This window comes from Stegastes partitus, unplaced genomic scaffold, assembly GCF_000690725.1.
Source record: "Stegastes partitus isolate 25-593 unplaced genomic scaffold, Stegastes_partitus-1.0.2 Scaffold187, whole genome shotgun sequence".
Lineage (NCBI taxonomy): Eukaryota > Metazoa > Chordata > Actinopteri > Pomacentridae > Stegastes > Stegastes partitus.
The window spans coordinates 533699-546546 of record NW_007577918.1 but is presented as its reverse complement, the minus strand read 5'-3'; the positions used below and the strand labels follow the sequence as shown (position 1 = coordinate 546546).

Sequence of the window (12848 nt, the reverse complement as noted above, 5' to 3'; positions counted from 1 at the left end):
TCTCAGTGCCTCATTCAGGGCAGTTCGTTCGTCAGAGAGATATAACAGAGTGGAGTGTGTGTTCGCTGTGGCGCGTCTGTCCAGAGAAGCGATCACAGTGTCAACAGAGAGGCAGAGAGAGAGATAGAGAGAGATAGAGAGCAAGAAACAGAGAGAGAGAGCGAGAGAGAGAGAGAGAGAGAGAGAGAGAGAGAGAGAGAAATCCAGAGGCAGGACAGAGTGGACTGAGAGAAAGCAACACTCCTGACCACCGTGAGTACACTACTGTATATACATGCATTTCTCCATTCACCCATTGAGAGAGTTGTTTCTCTTTCCTAACAAACTGGCTTGTGTGTTCTACAGTAGGAAGGTGGACACTGTACAGAGTAGACAACAGGAATACAGTATGGGAAGATGCCCAGCGTTTACTTTCAAGTTGTTGGCATTGTGTTTTGTGTGCCCCATGAATGAGTGTGTGTGATTATTGAGTGTGTGTGTAAGCACTTCAAAATGTGTCATAAAAGTATAGACATGTAATGGTTGGTATTGAAGTGGCTCACATATAGAAATTTACAAGCGATAAGAGTTGTTGGTGTATATGTGCTTACAGAACCTGCACCTAGACTCACAGACATGCTGGCAATACAATCTTTTTTTTTTTAATGTATTAGTATTTTATTCTTTTCTGCAACTTAAGCATTTATGGTTCATTCATCTCTTCGCCATGCATTTTCTACACTTGAAGGCTTTTCCCACAAGAAATACTTGTTTTAATGTTATGTGTGATCATATCACAATTTATTTGGAATCGCTTTTTTTTAATTATGTTTTTTATCATACATGGTGGGCTGCTGACATGTATGAAGTCTTTGTTTTCTTCAGATGCATGTAAACTCTTAAAAACTAATTGAGCTGCATAGCAACACACTCAAAAAACTCACAGGACAATTCCACAGTGTGGTGTGTTATACTTGCCTTTTGCCAGTCAGTCTCATCCTGAGTGGACTTCACTGTTTCTCTTAGAGAAAAGTAAATGGCATCATTTTCTCTCGTGCAGGATTGTAAAGGTGGTATCCGAACTGCTACACTTTCTTGAGTGGTATTTCCCAGGATTGGTCTAGAAATGTATGTTCACCCCCCCTCCCATCCATTCCACTACCAAAAGCTAAAGTAAGGCTGGCTGAAATCAGCCACTGTAACTGTCTCTCCACAGCAAGATAAGATTTGTTCATTTTAGTGTTTCCACTTCTCTTGGGAAGAGGACTGGAAAATATACCACAGGCATTTTGTAAAGTGCAGTGTTGATGCTGACAGCAGAGAGAAGAGTTTAGAAGGCTGGCGAAGAAAGAACTAAAAAGGCAGATTATGATAACCCCTTAAAAAGAGGGATTATGATAACTGCTGCCACCCCTTCTATTTCTCCTCTTCCCCACTCACAGTAATTATTTCTCGAAAGCCCCTTTCATTCTTTGTCACCTCTGTGGCTTTTGTCGACCCTGTTTTCCTTTGTCAGATGTCACAAAGTCAAAATCAAGCACATTTGCTACTGTAAAACTGTGAAAAACATGCTGGCTGATATTTCACGTTTTAATTCGTCTCTGTGTTTTTTAATTTTAAAACTGATTTTTTTTAAATTGTTTTTTGTTCTAAACATGTAATTTTGTGTTTCTTTATTTCTTTGATATAAAGAGATTCATAATTTATTACATGGCATCCCTGTATATGTCCTTTATCCTGTGTGAAAATATTGTATTGCATTACATGAAATCTAACAATGCATTTCACTCATAAAGGCAAGTGTTCTTGTAGTTGCAAAGAAGACTATATGTTCATCAAAACTGTATATGAAATGCAGATTAATTAGCAGGCATTTGTAAAAATGACTTGAATCATGTGTGATGTGCTCAGAACTGTTTCCTGAAGAGATCAAGGAATGTTAGGCCCCAAGCCTCCAGAGCAAAGTGTCGAGGGTAGGTTATCTTTGGCTTTTGTTGGGATTTACTCGCACAATAAGGATTTAGTGGGTGACAGTTGGGCAGGGTGTGTCTACATCAAAGAGGCTTCTCAGCAAGAAGCAGCAGTGAGCAGCAATGCATCATGAAACCCTGCTGCTGCTGTGGTGAGGCAGAGCTAGGAGAAAGTTGCCCTTACTGTTTTCTGTTTTATTTTCTTCATGTTTTTAAAGGTAAAACTAAGTCTAGGCAGTGTGTGTGATGAATGTGGGCATGCAAAGGCACTGCTGGGTTCATCCAAGTGCGTGTGTTATTTGTCTTTGTGCATTTGTAAGACTCTTCAATGGTGTTTGTTTGACAGGCAAATGCTGGCTTTAAGGATTTGTTTGTGTTGATACGTGAACATGTGTGGGTGCAGACATTGTCTAACATTTAGAAACACGCAATAAATTTAAGAAAATGCCAAGAACAGATGCAAAAAAACAAAACAGAGTTTGCTGCTGAATGAAAAATGTGGCTGTCTGCTCAGAATGAAAACTAATGGAGAATAAACCTCCACGGTCTAATTGCCAACTGTTTCATCATCACCCAATAATTTCTACAGTAACAACTCATTCTGAACGACATATTCCATTTATATCTTTCTTTTTCTCATGAACATCCATTTTTATTAGATTACATTACACTTTACCTTTCAACTGCTTTTGTAATTTCCCACATACACTTTCTTGTATGTTATAGTCATGCCATTCAAAAAGTTTCCACTCCGAATGCAGCTCCCCTCATGCATGCACCACCTACACTTGTTTGGAGCTGTCTTTAAAAATTGCCTCTGTATCTTTTTGGTGAGACTGGTACAGTGTTTAACACACTGCCTAATCCCTTTAAGCAGAGTTGTTATCCTAACCCCCGATGAACTGTATCATTCCTGTAGCTCGTTGCACCTACAAGCTGTTTTCAGTGAGCATCTTTGTTTGGTTTAAAGGTGAATGGTGTGTGTGTGTGTGTGTGTGTGTGTGTGTGTGTTGTGGGATGTACGGACTGCACAAATAAGTCTTTTCTTCTGAATCCTAATCCCTCCTCTACACAAGAATGAGAGATGGAAGGAGAAAAATATGTGAGACAGTGTGAGAGAGACATTGGTGTTGAACACAGTGACAAGTCCCTGAGAAAATGCATGTGTATTGTTGTGTGTGCTGGTGAAGACAACGCAGTGACGGAGGCTTTCAGGAGGGAGCGAGAGCAGGATTTGCATGTGAACAAGGGCTTTAACGGTGCTGTGAACCGTTACTACACATTCAGAGAGGTTTTGTAGCAAGTGGACAGAGTTGTTCAGAAACAGGTGTTCTGCAAATCACAGCAAACACTCTCTGTTACAAAATATTTTTCTCAGCAGCTCTATTCTCTGCCTTCTCTGGCGCCATTTGTTTGCCAGCGCTTTCAATAGAAGTTGGGCTCTTGTTCAGAAAACATTCAAACATAATTTGGGAGACAGCAAAGAAAGACTGCAGTCTGTGTGTTTGTTGTTGTCCTTTATTATCCCAGTGGACATAATGAACTTTGATACACAAAGAAGTTTGAAAGCACACAATACTTTATTTTGAAAGTTAATTCTGTGTTTCTTGATTATGTAAATACATAATGGGGGCTGGTTCATACTTACATACAAATATGCTTGAATTTGCAATTACAGCAGTCATATTTAAAGAATTTCATGTTTCAAGACGTTGCAGTTCATACAGATCAGATGCCAGCCGAGGCATTTGATCAGTTACAATACTTCTTAATAGTGATTCTATGATTGTTCAGCTTAGAATGTAAAGGCATATGTTTTTTCAGCAAGTTATTTTTTTTACAGAATGCATCTCAGAGAATAATTACAACACTGCCTAAAGCCATGCAGTGTAATAATAATAAAAAAATTGCCTGGCTTTTGATTAAATCTGTCTACATATCCTTTGGCCATATTACTCATCTTAATAGTATTTCTGATTTTAATTAATGTCTGACATTTTATTAATTTTTTTTTTTTTTGGTTTAAATCAGTGGCTTTTATTTTTTTATTTTATTGACTCCATGAGTTGTTAATGACTGTGATCATAATATATTTATTTTAACTTCCCTGCAGCACAGAGATTTGCTGTGTACTTTTTGTTTTGTGGTTGATGTTTTTAAAGGAATTCTGCTCTGTCTGTTCACTTCATCAGAGCAGCTTATTTTAGAGAGTGTGGTTTTGTACCAATTACTTCATAGAAAAACGTGTTTACAGTTGCTTGTTTTGCTGATATTCAACATTTTAGAATGCATCAAAAAAGGAAAGCAAAAAAGATATTGTACAAAAAGTCCTCAGTGTATGGCACTGAAAAAAGCTTTGGCTTTAGGACCTTTAAACTGATTCAATTTTATTACATACAGCTCAACTTTTGCTGTCCTCACTAAATAATGTAAAATCAAGACACAGCGGTGTGAGACATCTGAGCTGGAAAGCTTCTGCAACTAGATGTGGGAAAATATGCAGATCAAGAAAGTAAATGATACATCCATCCATTATCTATACACCGCTTAATCCTCACGAGGGTCGCAGGGGGGCTGGAGCCTATCCCAGCCGACTTAGGGCGAAGGCAGAGGACACCTGGACAGGTCACCAGTCTATCACAGGGCCACACTTAGAGACAGACAACCAAGCACACTCACATTCACACCTATGTACAATTTAGAATCACCAATTAACTTCAACATGTTTTTGGACTGTGGGAGGAAGCCAGAGAACCTGGAGAGAACCCACACTGCACGGGGAGAACATGCAAACTCCACGCAGAAAGATCCTGGGTGCCCTCACCGGGACGCGAACCACCGACCTTCTTGCTGCGAGGCTAACCACTGCTCCACTTTGCAGCCCTAAATGATGCATAATTAGATGGATAGATAGATAGATAGATAGATAGATACTTTATTCATCTCCAAGAGAAATTTACAGTTCCAGCAGCTTCCAAGAAGGGAACACAGGGGCATGCAGTGTTCTAGTACAATAAAATAAAATAAAAGGAATCGTAGTATGATAAATAAAAAGATACAATATAGTAACTACGGTGTAAAGAAAAATAATAATAATAAAATAAAATAAAAATAAAAATAAAGATATAAAAAATAAAATAAAATAAAATAAAATATAAAATAAAATAAAATAAAATAAAATAAAATGTGTGTGCCTAAAATGTGTGTTATATAAAATTACATAATTATTGATTCAAAAAAAGTAACATTTTACACAAGTAAAAATACATGTATCATACTACAGTAAATATGTGGTAAAAAAAAAACCAAACAAACAAAAAAACATACTTAACCATCAGCAGCCTTCAAATAAATTGCAATAGGGTTGCACATCAACAGGAGCAGGAGTCTGAAGTTAAGCATTTGCAGACTAAAACATGACCAAACAAAAACATCTGCTTTAAAAATAAGGAAACCTCTTTCTGCTTAAAGCATGATTTTGTGCATATTTTGTACAGGTGACATTGTGTCTGTTTTTAAACAAGGTTAGGTTGAAAATTAAAGAAAAACGAACACATGATGTATCTGCAACTATGGTTTATCAAACACATGTTAGAAATTGTTGAGTTCTCAGTCTTATGTGTTTAGTGTCAGGATAAATATGTGTGAATGCAAAATTCTTTGAATTGTTTATGTGTGTGAAAGAGTGATAGTGAGTGTAAGAGAGTCAAACTTGTCAGAGATGTTTGACTCATAGCCACAGACATCCTCATTAGGTTGCCTCACATTCTCTCTTCTGTTTAAATGTTTTTGTGTGTATACTGTTACTGCGTACATACACAGTCAAAGCAGTGTACAAATTAAAGCAGTGGCAGTTGATATCAGAGGTGCTGACTTCTCCTTGTGTGTGTGTGTGTGTGTGTGTGTGTGTGTGTGAGAGAGAGAGAGAGAGAGAGTGAGAGAGATTAATAGCACTCTAAAGGATCCACTTGATTATATTCAATTGAAAGCTTTCTCCCTCAGCCTTATTTATGTCCACACACTACAGTCTGGACACACACATATAAATCTGTTGCTGCAGCCATCACACACATCTCACCTGTCTCCAGCATCTCTCTCTGAAACCCATATTTGCTGCTGCCCCTCTCTTGTTTAAAGGTATCGCTGTATTATTTTCACTTTCAAACCCTTATCTTCTTTCAAATCAGACAGCCCATCCTCAGGGCTTTCTCCTCACCGCAGAACTATTCACTTACTGACTCCTCTGGCCTGCCTTTCCCACCATGCAAACTGTTGCTCTCATGGTTTCAATCTTGCATATCACTCCTATACACTTTGAGAACACTTTCCTCTTTCTGTAGCTTTTGCCTGAGGCCAGAACTGCAGGGCTTTGTGACTCGTACCCTCTAAATATTTCACCTTTGGATGTTGAAAGGTTCTTCTCAAACAGAGACTCCTGAGGAGATGCAGGAGAAGGTGCAGAGTGTGGAGAGATTGAAAATCAATCATTTGGAATGAAAGGTATGAAAGGTAGAGAAAATTTTGAACAAGTGGAAATAGGTATTTTTTTAAGAAAAAACAGCAAGCAGTAAGCTGAAAAGCAATGGCTGCTGGTGTGGAAAGAAAGGACCTATACTAATAATTCAGTCATACGAAGGGTACACTTTAGAAAATAACAGAATTTTTAGTGGATTTTCAGATTTTGCTGTACAAGTGTTCTGATTAGAAGGTGAATATATGAATTAAAAGTGAAAAACAAATGTGGAGCTTAACAAAAAAAAAATTCAAGTAAACTATAATACACAATACATTAAAAAATTCAATTAATGCATTTTACAGGACTGTAAAGGTCCAGTGAAAAACATTAATTGTGTGTAAATTGAGTGTAGACTTTAGAATTAAGAGCGGTGCTCTGACGTCAGGCTTACAGATGTGTTTTAAATGAGAAAAATCTTATTGAAGCAAAACAGCAGAACACAAAGACAACAGGAGAGGCTTTCTCCCATGAAGTTTTCATATAAAAACACCAACAAAGTCTGCACAGGGCAAATGATGAATATCCATCCATTATTTATTCACCGCTTAATCCTCACTAGGGTTGCGGGGGGCTGGAGTCTATCCCAGCTGACTTAGGGTGAAGGCAGTGGACACCCTGGACAGGTCGCCAGTCTATCACAGGGCTACGCATAGAGACAGGCACTCAAGCACACTCACATTCACACTTACAGACAGTTAATTTTAAGAGAAATATTCGAGAAATGTTGGTCATCATTCCTAGTCACAAGACTGGATTTCTGTAGATATTCCATTTATGAATACATAGGTGGGAAAAACTGCTTTCATCCGCTCTGGTCCTCATAGGTAAAGACGGCCTCAGGACATTCTTAAATTGGACAAATGCTACAGTTTTGTTTGTTTATTTTTATTTATTTTATGTGTTCGCTTTTTTTTTTTTTGGGCTGCAAGGTGGCGCAGTTGGTAGCACTGTTGCCTCGCAGCACGAAGGTTGCCGGTTCGCGTCCCGGTGGGGGCACTGGAATCTTTCTGCGTGGAGTTTGTATGTTCTCCCCGTGCAGCGTGGGTTCTCTCCGGGTTCTCCGGTTTCCTCCCACATCCAAAAACATGTTGAGTTTAATTTTTGATTTTAAATTGTCCGTCTCTAAGTGCTTGGTTGTCTGTCTCTAAGTGTGGCCCTGTAATAGACTGGTGACCTGTCCAGGGTGTCCCCTGCCTTCGCCCTAAGTCGGCTGGGATAGGCTCCAGCTCCCCCGCAACCCTAGTGAGGATTAAGCGGTGTATAGATAATGGATGTATGGATGTTTGCTTTTTTGTTGTGTAATTTATATGCTGAATGTTGATTCTACATTTTTTGTACTTTTATTTATATTTTTAGATCACCATTGTGTATTAGAGCCTTGCTGTCAATCTTTGTACAAGTAAACGGTATCAATATGACACGGACATCTAGCAAGTGAATTTTGCTATCATAAAATGATACCATAAAATGTATTACCTGAATTTTCAACTTTGAACGACTGATACTGATGATGACTTCAAAACTCCAACCCTGGTGTCCCGGTAGCTCAACAGGTTGAGTGGGTGACCCATGTATAGGGCCTGAAAGTCCACGACACAGCAGCCATGGTTTAAGTCCAACCCACGGCCATTTGCTTCCTGTCCTTCCCTGACTCGTCTCTCCACTCTATAATAAAGACCAAAAAATACAAATAAAAATAAAAAAATCCAGACCTGGTTTTACACAAGTGTCTGAAGGCCTGTACCAAAGTAACAAATTTTATTACATTTTCATACAAAAATTCTCACCCAGTGACAATGCCAAACAACAGATTGAAGTGTCCTCACTCGTAAATCTTGATATGATGTCACTGACTTGCACACAACATGAACACTCCGTACCTTTTATCAGATGAATGTAGAAGGTTGAAAAATTCAGAACCCATTTATCTATCAATGGAGTCATTACTCACTGCTGTTTAAAGTTTGAAACTTTGTGTGTGGACACAGTTTCCAATTCAATGCACCCTCTGGACCTTTAAATTCCTTTAAGGTAAGGCACAGTCTGCTGTGTCTCTTTTAAAAGAGATGAAACACCCCTCTCCCTTGAAACTGCTCTGTGATTTAAATAAAACAATTTGCATTTTCAACAAAAATCTTGCCTTTAGCAACTTCAAAAGCAAAATGCTGTGGTATAGGATTTTAACTCTTGTTCTCCAGCATCTTCATCCATCTTCATCTATTAAACTGTTTCAATCTCCTTCTGTCTGTGGTGGTGCAAGCAGCCAGGCACTTACTGAGTCACGCTAGCTGGAGGTAAAAACTGTCATTGGGTCCTGTTGTAATTCTTGCTAACCAAGCTCAAACTCACTGTACTACTGCAAAATATACAAAAGTGAAAAAACAGTGGTGTGCACACACATTTTATTTTCATGTTACTATAAACACCCAAAACAGCAAAGAATAAGAACTAAACAAGAAAAGAAATGTAACAATTTTTTTTTTCTGCTCAGTCATTTGTTGCAGAAAATGGAAGAGCAGCATGAAGGTCTTTTGGGGTGATGGGATGCACAGTAGTTAGTTATTACATATCATACGGTGTTCCAAAAAACGTAACTGGTATTACAGTCGAGAGTGTGGTAGTTGCCAGCATTCAACATTGTGAAACACAGTTCATCAAACAGTGTTGTGTCTGACCTTTGTGGCTCCAGTTTATTTTGTGCATGGTTTTTTCATTCAAGTTTTTTTCCTGTGTTGTATGGAACACATTATAATTGTGTGCATTGATGTGTCTTCTGGTAAATATTTTCTCTTGGCTCTAAACAGGTTTTGCAACCACAGATTGGAGGTTACAAATGATAAAAATATTACAGATAGCATCAATAAAACAACACCTGTCATGAATACTTTTTAATTATTGAATGGCAGCATGCATGGACGCAGCGGCCCCTTCAGGAGACAGTGAGAGTGAACGTTCATTGTTTTATCCCAGACGTGCATTCTGCAAAACTTAAGTGATCCTGCAGAAACGCTCCCTCATCTTGCCTGTACTACTGTCTATGTACAGCAAAATGACAATAAACCTGATTTGATCTGATCAGTCCAAATCTGCTGAGAGCTTTTTATTCTTCTATTAGTTTATTTATTATTTCATAAACATTGAAAATGCACATGTAATGATAATTGATCTAGCTTTAGCTTTATTCCTCAGTTTAGTTTGACTGATGGGTAGGCCCAGGTATTTATTCTCACTCCTAGATCACAGTCATAGTGTAAATTGTGGTGAAACTTCCAGGTGAGGGATGACTCAAGGTTGGCATGGTCACAAATTTTGGGCAGCAGAGGGATGCACATGGACCCTAGAAGACTTGAGTGAAAAACAGAATTTGCAGACACAGATGTGGACATGGGAAGCATGAAATGGCCTCAACAGATATTTTGGTAACACTTTATTTGAAGGGGTATACATAAGACTGACATTACACTGTCATTATCGTGACATGACACCTGTCATTAACATGAATAACGCTTCATAAAGGCTGTCATTAAGTGTCATTCGGTAAATAATGACACCTTTTGGGCTAGGTTAGCACTGTTTGTCATGACAAGTTGACATAAGGAGAGGGAAAAATGACCATCCATTGTCTTTGTCATGACAAGTTGACATAAGTAGAGGACAAAATGGCCAACTATTGTCTTTTTTATGACAACTTGACCAGAGACAACGAGGGACAAATTATCCCCAAAATTTTTCATTATGACCACTTGACATTAACATGTCATAACAAACTACATCGTCAGATGTAAAGACACAATTTAGCTGTATCTATTAACTTGGCATTGATCTATTATACCTGGTTGGAACTGACATTAACTGTCATAAGACATTTAAATGACCTATATCCTTGACCTGAAGTAAAGTGAAACAGTTTGAACCAGTTATGAAGATGTCATTAAGTGTTATGATGCTGTCAGATAACATCATAACAGTTAAATGTCTTATATTCTTGACCTGAAGTAAAGTGAAACAGTTTGAACCAGTTATGAAGATGTCATTAAGTGTTATGATGCTGTCAGATAACATCACAACAGTTAAATGTTTTCTATTCTTGACCTGAAGTAAAGTGAAACATTTTGAACCAGTTATGAAGATATCATTAAGTGTTATGATGCTGTCAGATAATATCATAACAGTTAAATGTCATATATCCTTGACCTGAAGTAAAGTGAACCAGTTTGAACCAGTTATTAAGATGTCAATAAGTTTTATGATACTGTAAAATAAAATCATATTAATCATATAATGCAATCAAGCAACAGTAAATCTAACAAATAGTTATCCTTTTATTTTTTCAAAAACAACACAGGATAACCTCCACAGAGGGCCCCAACATATTTCCATCTATCCCAACTACTGTGGGATGAAAATCAAACAAGCCAAGACAACATTCTTATTCAACTCAATAAAAAAACAGTATGGCCTATTCTTTGAAAAAGTGTAAAGATGCATGATTATGTTCACCTAAGTGTACTTATACACTATTGGCAGGAGTTTCCCCCTTTTTTTCTTTGCAGTGATTGTTTCAGCCATCTCATTGGTTATCACTCTTCTACAGCGTTCTGCAAATTCAGAGATCTTCTCTGCACTGTGATCTTCATCGGTGGAGAGCAGCTCCTTGAAGATCTCTGGGAATGTGATAGCTAGCTCAGCAATAACTGCTGTTCTTGCAATTGTGTTGCGGTCAACGTTCATTTTGTTGAAGGCCCTTTTCATGGATCCACACTTAGCAAAGTTCCTCAAGGCTTCTTTGTAGCGGCGGATGACTCCATCAGTTGTTGTAACTGAACAAAAACAAAACAAAAAATTAAAGCTGCAAGCAGCGTTTGCCGGGTCCTCGCTCTGTGCAGTTAACCTCTGGGGCATGCTACGTCTATTTTGACGGTTTCATTGCCTTCACAATAAAACACTAAAATATTTCTATTTATGTGGGACATTGACATAATGTAGTAGTTACTGGGGCCTCTGATTAATTAAATGAGGCCTGTGTTAGCTGATGCTTTTATACAAATACCAACTATAGAAGACATGTAAATACTGGAACATTAAATGCCTGTGCCTACTTCTTGAACGGCAATGAGCTTCAGTGTGTCTCTTGGACTTCTTTCTTTTCTTCTTTTTCTCCGTCTCCTGTACTTCGGAGAACAAGGAGAGGCTGGAGTCTGAGAAGGAGGCAGGAGACCCTGAAGATGAAGATGAAGAAAGAACCTGAGCGGTCTTTCTAGTATCTGTGAGACATAGAAGTTGGGGGAGACAAGCAGAAAACTTTATAAGTAAAAAAAAGCTTAGATGTTAATGCAGTTGTTTCAATATTGTTATTATGGAAATACAAAAGAAGAGGAAATGAATGTCAAATATTAGGCTATTTTATATTCCTCATATTTATAAATCATGTGTGTCACACTGGATGCAGCAGGGGTGGACATAATAGATGAACAGAATGAAGTCCATCGACAATAGGAAGCGGTGGCACTAAAAATCAAAAAGTGGAAGTCAATCTTGGCACTAACACAATAAGCGTTGAGCTATAGTTGTATTATAGCATAACCATGTTTTGATAAATATATGATATTGTGATATTGTTCTGAAATGTTTTCTATGAAATGTTTTCTAACTGAATCAGGACAACCACATACAAACCGCATTGTTTTCTCAAAATAACATTTCTCTATTATTTTCACCAGATGTTGTATCGTAAGAATTTGGTGTGATATATCACTTTACAAGAAAATAGATTTTAATATGATAAATTGCAATTGGATTATTTGTCACATTTTTATATTCAAGTAGACAAGTACACATTACCATTAAGAAAAAAAATATATTATTGTGATACTAACAGTCACATGACCTTGTTCTAACAACATTTTCCTGCATTGTAAAAACATATTTCCAATCGGATACAATTGTGTTCGAACAATAAAAAGAAGGTTAGCTCTTATACTCTATCACCAGATTATAAAGATCAGCTTTAGTGCTCCCTCTTCCATAACTTACCTGAACTTCAAGTCCATCTCTGAACATTTAGTACTTAATGAAAACCACTAAATGTCTATTCATATTACCTGACATTTTAGAAGATGCAGGTGACAGAGAGGGTGTCTTCATTTGGGCAAGAAGGAAGTCCTTGTCCTTTCTAAGCTCCCTGTTGGTCTCCTCCAGGTATGTAATGCGGTCCTGAAGGTGTTCGATTTTTTGTCGATCCAACTTGGTTTGTTCTTTGAGTTTGGCCAACTCCAGTGCCCTTGTTAGTGGCCCTACACACATTTTTTTTGGTAAACAAAGGGACTTATATTAATTAATCCTTTTGTTTTATCAGCTGTCCCGAGAATATCGATTATCCAAGG

At 37.8% G+C, this 12848-nt stretch overlaps 1 long non-coding RNA gene across 1 annotated transcript in view; it reads right to left on the bottom strand.

Annotated features, from left to right (window-relative positions):
- Window positions 1-1278: 1278 nt before the first annotated feature.
- Window positions 1279-12848, bottom strand: part of LOC103356157 (uncharacterized) — a 20156-nt gene continuing 8586 nt past the window's right edge. The window contains exons 2-3 of the long non-coding RNA XR_520128.1: window positions 1548-1550; window positions 1279-1289 (exon numbers count right to left, since the gene is read on the bottom strand). This is a non-coding gene — a long non-coding RNA (uncharacterized LOC103356157). The remainder of the gene's footprint in view (window positions 1290-1547; window positions 1551-12848) is intronic.